We start from the raw sequence: 9,456 nt of genomic DNA, 5'->3' as shown, positions 1-9,456 counted from the left end.
AGAGGTATATTACCCACAGAAAGTCATCAGAGCACTGAGCTAAGGTTTAAATCTCCCTTTCAGCAACATATTAATGAGGTAAAAGTCCCCACATGTATTAAAAAGAAAAACCTCGAGTAAAGAAAGTGATGATAGCGAAAAGGTTTAAACCATTGCAAGCCAGTTTGACAGCTTGCAGGCAGGCATTATTGACTGAGGGAGCAGCTACAGATTTTGACATTTGCTCAGAAGATTCTTCCTTGCCAACCTTATCTAGATTGCTACCAAGCCAGATGGCCTTAGTCCAGGGTTTGTAATCAGCCAAACGCAAAGGAAGGCAACTGCTCTAGCTGAAAAGGAAATAAAACAAAACAAAACTTCAGAAATACTAATGACAACCCATGGTAATGGTGACACACATCCACCCATAGATCTGCTGTAGTAATTGAAAAATAAAAAGATGCTAAGCCTGTTCTTGTATTTCTGAGGCTGTGGCTTTAGGTGGAGAGATATTTGCCTCTGTACCACATCCTGTGATGTCTTAAATAAGAATGAATGGAACTACATCATGATCTTTCCTTCTATATCAAAACACTCAAAATCAACAATAGCTCCTGCCAGCTAGGGTTGAAATTCAGTGAATAACATGCTTCAGTTCTCAAAATGATATCTTTATAAGGGGCAGGAGGAAAGGTTTGTTTTAATCTACCTGAAATATTTAGCCTAACTCTCCTTTAATTTACACTGATTTCTGAAGTGGAAATAGTATTTCAAAATGAGAATTAGAGTTCATCCAAATAACAAATTAAACATTTATATGTTTATTATTATTAAAGTGAAAAAAAATAATCAAGAAAAGGAAAGCTTCAAGAAAAAAAAAGAGTAATAACTTTGGAAAATGCCATAAGAATACATGGAACTGGGCAATGGAAATAAATACCATTATGGATTTTAATTCATTTAAGTCTGTTCTAAATATCATATGTATCATTCTTTTTCTATTACATTTCTCATGAAGTCTTGCTATTCAGTAATATCTGATAGTTATCAGCAAGCCAGTGGATATATTTAAAGGAGGTTTTCTTTTCAGTCTTCCCTCAAGAAACTACACATATCTTGATGGAATGTAGGCCTAGCAGCTATTTTTCATCATTTGTTATCAGACACAAAGGGGTTGAAGGTAATTTATAATTTTTACAAAGAATATCTCAAACATTCAGCATTTAAAGAAGTTTTCAGCTGTTTCCTTGTACTCTGATGAACCACCATAGATTTATTTTCAGATACCCACACGCTTATCTGTCAAGTAAACTAAGACATACTACTTATTAAAATAGAAAAAGAAGGCATGAGCTTTTGCTGCATACTCTCATTGCTGAAAAAGTAGGAAAGATACTTCTGAAAGTCTTGCAGATCACTTTTCAGTACTTCTAATCCCATACAAATTGATGAACCAGATGTTTTCCAAAAATTTCATCTTACTGAATGCTACTACTCTGCAAGCTCAGACTTGCAGTCATGTATATTTCTGACATTTCAACTACAGTGAAAAACAAATGTGAACAGCACAGCAGGCTGTTAATCTCAGAAAATTTTTCATATGTCAATAAACATTTTTAAAATATCTTGGAACAAAACAAAAGAAAAAAATAAATCAGGTTTTTGTCTTCACAGAATGGGAAAAGAAACGTGAAAAGGTTTACCTTAGCACTCACCATCAGATAATTTCAAAATCTTCAGTTTACTAAGAAGGTAATCTCATTACCAGATCTATTTGACAGCTATTTTGAACCACAGACCAAAACCTTTACCCATAATGAGCTAAAATATTATTTACTGAAGTTCCACAAACTTTAAACAAGTAAGAAGATCGATGTTTAAAATATTTTACAATTTATAAATAGGCAAATATTTTGTATATCATGTCATCATGGAATTACTTTGACAAAGTTGATTCACTTTAAGAACGTCGCTCTACTTTGTATTGATTTTTCCTTTTGGCTATGCAATTATTTGTTGTTTTTGGATGCCAAAAGCCTCCAGAACTAGTCTTTAATGAGCTGAGGGTATGCATGAAGAATGCTGTCCTCATCTCATCTCTTCTTTAAGAAATGATATTCAGCGGACTGCCTGTACTCTAGAACTTATATGCAAGCTCCACACATTTGTCCAGTAACTGCTGGAAATAATTACTTAAGTAACAAAGATAATAATGCAAAAAACAAAATAATCATTCTTATCTTTACAAAAAAGTTGAAGCACAACCTTCATAACACAACATTATTGAGCCAGGTTCCTCTTTGTGAAAAATTGAAAGACTCCATAAATTTATAATCACAATCACCTGTTGGCACTTATCATGAAGAGCTAGAACTGAACTTGCTAGTACAGACTTATCCCGTCACAAGCCATAACTTTTCTCATAACCATCTCACAAATCACCAAGCTCTGTAACTTTTCCTGTTGGCATATCATGCCAATTTTAATTTCTTTCAGTAAACATGAACTTATTTTTCTTTCTAATCTAGTTCATCAGTTTCCTGTTACTTCTGCTACTGTTTACTGTGACGGTTTTTCTCATATTAGATTGTAACCATATTTCTATTATGATCCTAACAATCTGTCTTGTACTTGCCCACCCTTCTTTATCTCCTGGATCATTGTTTACTTTATGTCTATACATGAAATGACTCTCAGTGACAGACTCACCGGCAAAATAATCTGAGTCTGTCCACTTCACATACAGATCTCAAAAGCTTTGACATTCCAGTACAGTGTTGCTCTAGTAAGCGTGAATAGAAAGTATCACTGTCTACCAAGCAGTACTTAAGTTTCTTGACTGTGCACTTTTCCAAAACATAAATATCTGGCTGTAGGTGCTCATTAAAAAAGTTAACTGAAGTTCACCTCTTTCTTTTACTGCTGCATATAGAATTTATCAGGGACTCTGCCAAATATGTAGGTTGTTCTTACCACTAGTATACATCTTTTTGAAGTAAGGCAGATTACACCTTGGAAGATTGATACCTTTAGGGAAAATGTCCAGGCAAGCATTAATATTTAGCATTTCCCCATAATATAATCACCCAATTGATCCACTATAAAAGTCCATGCCAGTAAGTGCATAAAAGTCTCAGCTTACCAAATAGGCCTTGAAATTGATCAAGCAAGAAAACATGCCCTTTTCCTTTCTTATTATTGAAACACTAAACACTCCACACACTAATTAGTGGAATAAGACTTTCAAACAATGTACAAGCTCTACAAATACATAGAGCCAACTGTGAGCATTTATTATCACCTATAATTCTCAGTGTATTTATGGATTAAGTTAGTTAACACCCTAGTGGGGACTGAGCTGCTCAATTCAAGCTTCACAATAGCCAGAGAGAGCTGCCAAGTTTCAGTAAAATATTCCAGAGCCAAGATAATTTTGAAATGAAATCCACACTCATGAGGGTGTGCATAAGAAAAGTAGAAAATTTTAAATAAGATATTGTAAGTCAACAGCTTTTCTTGCTTTTCTTTTATATTTCTTCATTGTACATCTCTTCATATATTTCATAAACAATACATGAAATCACTGGTCTTTTTTATTGTTAAGACTCAAGGATGAGCAAGCAGTTCACAAAGAAACTGCATATTAATACAAGCTTGTATTTCTAGATTTGGGAGTTTTGCTTTCACACAGCTGATATTGAGATGAGCATACGTGTGTTTAAAATACAGACGGAGAAAGGCCAACCCTTCAGCCTTAGCTTGACAGAATCTCAAACCCTGAGGGACATCCAAGCAACCCTTTTATCAGTACATCTGAAAGTGAACAGGAAGTACCAGCCCAATGGACCTCCACCTATTACTTGTTTGACAGCTATGAGGTAATATGTGAGCAAGTGGACAATGGACAGACATGATGGGGTCATCCTTAATGGTGATAAATGAAATCTGATAAAGCACAGGATTTTACAGGGTTGCTAATGAAGGCACTCCGGAAGCAATGAAAGGATGACAAGCACTATACAACATTTTTTCCATTTTCAAATGTCTTGCAATAGGACTCAAAATTTTAGACTGAACTCCTTTCAAGCACTAATGGACAAGGGTATACGACATCCTGTTTCCTTCTGCTCTCAGAAGTACAAACCCACAGCTCAGTTCCTGAGGGTAAAGGTCTACCTAAATACAAAGGAAATGAAATTAGATCTCAGCCCATTTTGTTGTCAAAACTTAGTTTTCCTAACAATTACGTTTAGCATTGTTAGTTAGCCAATGTATTATTATTGTGAACTGCCCCATTTAGAAGCAAAGCCTTAAAGTAAAAGATCCACAAATCCCTTACTATTTTAACGATGCTAAGTACCAGAAAATGAGCAGAGTAGCTCTAGTATTATACAGAAGAACAAAGATGGCAAAAATACCTAGAAAAATCTTAATCATTCAATATATTATTCATGAAATCCTAGGAAGGCAAATGAAAGACACTGCACGTGTGTTAATCAAAGATAGATTTACACAGCAGTTAAACTGCTGTGTAACTTGAGAAAAGGCCATGTGCCACCTTGCTGTGGTTCACTTCTATTTATTAGGTACTGTCTAGCCTACGAAAACCTACAGGATACAAAAATACTAACAGGAAAGTTAGGAATTCAGTTAGAACAGAGATACGCAGACACACACACAGACATATACACGCACACACACACTCACAAACGATGGTATAATTTCAGAAAATGTGCACAAATATAATAGAGAGAATGTATGCACAAAGCCCCATCGATATTTTAAGAAGTGCTACATTTTTCTTCCTAAAAATCAAGTTAGACTTCAAAACACAACAAAATGCACCAATCTTATTTATTTGTTCAACAGAAATGAAATGAATTTGTAAATCAGATTAATGACCAATTATCTCCATAAATATTTTGGGCGCTATTCAGTCTTCCCCTGCATTTATTGGAGCTAATTTAGTTAACTAGCTAATTTGCCTTTTTGCTTTGAAAGGCCATGAGACTAAGTAGGCAAATTATATTATTAGCGTTGACTTATTCTACCACCACAAGAATTAATTTTTCCCTCTGCTCCTTCCATGCCAGAGGACAAGTTCTCAAACTGTTCCTCCTGTCCTCCCTAAAATTTATCATTTCTGGACCTCCTCTATCTGGCTTAGTCCCATCTTTGCACATGAGCAGTTTTCTGCTGTGCTCTGATCCATCTACAGTTGTGTCTCTAAACACAGGCACAAGGCTCCCTTCAAGCTATCTAGTCCTTTCCAGTAAATACGAAGATCACATGTTTAGCAGCAACCACTACAGGATTTTAGACTGCAGAAAGAGTACTATCAACTTTGCCAGGTGTTTGCACATGGGAAAAGAAAAGTGCGCACAAATTGCTGATAGGGGCTCATAATTATATGGGAAAAATCTTTGATAGCTAGGAAATCCTGCCTCCACCCTATCACTTAACTTTCATTGCCTATGTAAACAAATAAAGTGTTCTATGATTTATGGTCCTTAATTAGTTTTCTTTTCTTGTTTCCTTTCAAAAATCAAATAAACATTTTTAGGCATTTAAAAAAAAAATTGTTATTTTTTTCTTAAAAACTATAAGGAAGACAACTTGTAAAATAAATTTTGACATTAGAAAAATGTGTCAAGGATCTAAAATGTTACAGTAGTCAGAATACTGATGGATATTTAAGTAGTTTTTTAACGATATTAAATAATGTTCTGTATAAATCGTGCAGCAATATCCACAAGTAAAATCTTACCTAATAAACACAATTAAAAGCACATGTATGGATGTGTGTGACAAAGAGACGTAGAGTTCATTATAAAAAAAAAAGTCGCTCTTAAATTATCAGGTGTCCTGCAAGGCCAGCAAGGTGGAGGAGGTGATTCTCCCCCTCTGCTCTGCCCTGGTGAGGCTACATTTAGACTGCTGTATCCAGTTCTAGGCTCCCCCAATTCAAGAAAGACAGGGATCTCCTCAAAAAAGTCCAGTGGTGGCCCACAAAAATGATTAGGGGTCTGGAGCGTCTCCTGTATGAGGAAAGGCTGAGACCTGGAATTCTTCAGTTTGGACAAGAGAAGGCTGAGAGGGATCTCATCACAATATATAAATATCTCAAGTGTGGGTATCAAGCCCATGGGGGCAGACTTTTTTCCGCGGCAAACATCAATAGAACAAGGGATAGAAAGTGGAACACAGGAAGTTCTGTACTAACATGAGGAGGAGTTTGTTTACTGTCAGAATGAGAGAGCATTGGAACAGGTTGCCCAGAGGGGTGGAAGAGTTCATCTCTGAAGATAAACAAGGCCTGTCTGGATGCTTACTTGTGGGACCTATTGTAGGAAATCTGCTTTAGCAGGAGGGGTGGACTCTATCTCCAGAGGTCCCTTCCAACCCCTGCAATTCTGTGGTTTGAAACAATCAAAACCCGACTAGAGATTTTCATATCCTCTTCACATTTCTCTTTGTATCTGTTGCATTGACTGTCAGTGGGCAAGGAGCATTTATCAGGTTCAGCTCTATCCTCCATCAAATTTATACTTCACGGAATCATGTTTCCCCAACTGCAGTTTGGACGTAAAATAAAGGCAATCTTTTTCAGCATCTATTCAAGTTTAAGATATTGACACATTTCATTGCTAGGTAGATTAATGTCACAAGGTAGTCATTAGGAGCATCCTGACATCCTGCCCAAAAAAATAATCCTTCATTCAGCCCTTCCTAGCCTTATCATGAACAAAAATATTTCCAAGCAAACATTTCAAATCAAAATGATGATAGTCCTCCTCAGATACAGCAGATAAAGATTTAAAACTTTACAAGTTCCAGTGAAATTTCAAGTTGTAAAAAAAAAAAAACATCCACCTGTAACTTCTGTAAAGATTTCACATTGCATTATTCTCAAATGCAAAACGTCTAGCTAGCCTACAGATTATTGTTTCAGGAATAGAGAAAGCTTCTGTGAAGTAAAACGTTTTTAATAAACTATCATGCTAGCTTAATTTTTAGACTTGGAGAGTTGAAGCTGCTGTTGAGAAGCTAAATTTAGATAAAATTTCTACAAATTAAAGTCTTACATTTATTACCTAATGGAAATTTTTGTTTTATTTATTTATTGAGAATTTCATGTCTTTATCTCATTTGATAAAAATGAAAACCTACTCTTTGAAATCCATGCAATTTCCCCGTAGAATGGCTTGGGTTGGAAGGGACTTCAAGGATCATCAAGTTCCAACCCCCTTGCCACAGATAGGGCCACCAACCTCCACATCTAATACTAGACCAGGCTGCCCAAGGCCCTCACCCAACCTGGCCTTGAATACCTCCAGGGACCCCTGCTCCACCCAGGGGAAAATCAAAATAATTTTCCATATGTCAAGAAATAGTTTCTTTAATTGTATTTCAGAATAGAACAGCAGTGATTTTCCAGGCATGATTTAAGAATCAATCCTCCTACACCTCCATACAGCATCTGCAATATTACTATCCACTGTTGTGAAATAAATAATAACCTTTGTAGCACTGTGCAAAATATTTTTTACTAATACATTTTTGGTTTACTAGCTAAACAGAAGAGAGAATAGCTGAACATCAAAACATGACCAGTACTTTATAATCTACAGCAATGTCTGATTACAATCATCTTATGCATACACCAAAACTAACTGCTAGACTGAACGTTTAAGGAAATAACTACTGTACATTGTTCAAGTAAGAATAAGAGTTAGCTGTTCCTGTGTTTTGATCTTTATTGGTATTCAAGTTGTCATTTAATCAGAACACTGCCAAAGCATTTAATACTGCTAATTAATAGTAATAGATTACTGCCTAATCACATGCATTGGGTGAATAAAACATTGAAAGAGATTAAAATAAATTAATCAGTGAAATTAAGCTTCTTTCCAATAGAGGAATCTAGTTGTTTAAGGTCTTCATTTTCTTTCTGGCCTCTCTTAATTTATTTTCTCTGTTTGAGATGAAAATAATCTGAAGAGGAATAGACATCTGCTTGAACTTTGTTTTGGTATTCAACAAAAGACTTGACTATAATTTGATAAAATTGATTACAACTACTGCACAGGATATGCCATCATTATCACTCATTAAATCTAGCCAATAATTTTTGCTTTATAGAAAATTCACAGAAATTCTTTTCCTCCCTTTTGAATTTTCTTCTCAATCATTCATTCACTAATGAAAATACAATCACTATAGAAATCAGTTTCTGTAAACCTCCAATTTTGAGCACATTAGGCATTCTATTATTTAAAAAAATTGGGAAAAAACTATACCTCAGATTGATTTTACAGAACAAAAATTGTTACAGGACAATTGCATTTTACCGCACTGTAACACAGCCAATTAGCACTATGGAAAAAAAACAAAAACCCACACAACAAAAGAACCTATCTATCTCAGAATGAAAACATTTAGTTTAGATATAATCTTGGTGAGCTAATCAACTAAATGTTGTCTTAAGGCCAAGGTACTGAAGACTACAGTGACACTTAGATCATGTTTGGCATGATCCAAAAAAAGCAAGTATTTGAGAGGCATGGTTTTCTAAAACTTTCCTAATAGAACAGGTGCAAAACGAAGTTAAAGGGAGTCTTACTGCGGAGTATGCAAGAAACACCTTCTCATATACCTATCTGTTATTGTAAAGGGACAAGATTACCTTATTTCTATCTTTCAATTCAAGCAATGAATTTTGACCGCTTCCCTCTTTGGAAAACAAATTCTTAGCAAATGCAGCTAAGGCTTTTGAAAGATACCATCCTCTAGAAAAGCTGCCCAGTGGTGTTTCCTGTATTCATAACAACCCACATTGATTATATTCAGCAACATAATTCTATCTGAACCCATAAGATACTTAAAAATTCTGTCTAGCTAAATAGCATAATGCCCGTACTCAGCAAACTGCTATTTTGTTTCACATCCACTATTACCACTGCTGATACCACACTGCATGAATTTGTATTTTTTCTGACATTTCACTTCTGCTGAACAACTTAGAGCAAGAAAAAAAAATCTTTGTAGATTTTGTGGGGGGATATTATTTTACCCTGTGTTCTACTCACAAACCAGAAAAAAAATCCTTGCTTAACTAACACAACATTCTTAAAATACATAAAAGCAACATCTTAGAAAATCTGGGTGATCATTTGATCAAATAAATCGCAACAGCTTTTTTTAGAAGCATGGAAAGACGGTAGCCAACATGACTTCAATTTCACAAAGTCCTTTTCTAGTGGTAAGTATAGCAAAACACTCTCACAATTTATTTAGGGCTGCTGGAGATACACGCACAGTTGGGTCTTAAATGCTTTTTAGGAGCTACAAATGTGACTCCCTTGGGACTAAGAGAATAATCTATGCAACTTCTTTCCCTCCTTTGAAGACTCAATTTCTGCAGCTTTCCATGATTACTGATTCAGAATAATTTTCTTAAAATAAAATAATAAAAGG

The sequence above is a fragment of the Gallus gallus genome, chromosome 4, assembly GCF_016699485.2.
Source record: "Gallus gallus isolate bGalGal1 chromosome 4, bGalGal1.mat.broiler.GRCg7b, whole genome shotgun sequence".
NCBI classification, from domain to species: Eukaryota; Metazoa; Chordata; class Aves; order Galliformes; family Phasianidae; genus Gallus; species Gallus gallus.
The sequence above is the reverse complement of the archived record's forward strand: the minus strand, read 5'-3'. Positions refer to the sequence as shown.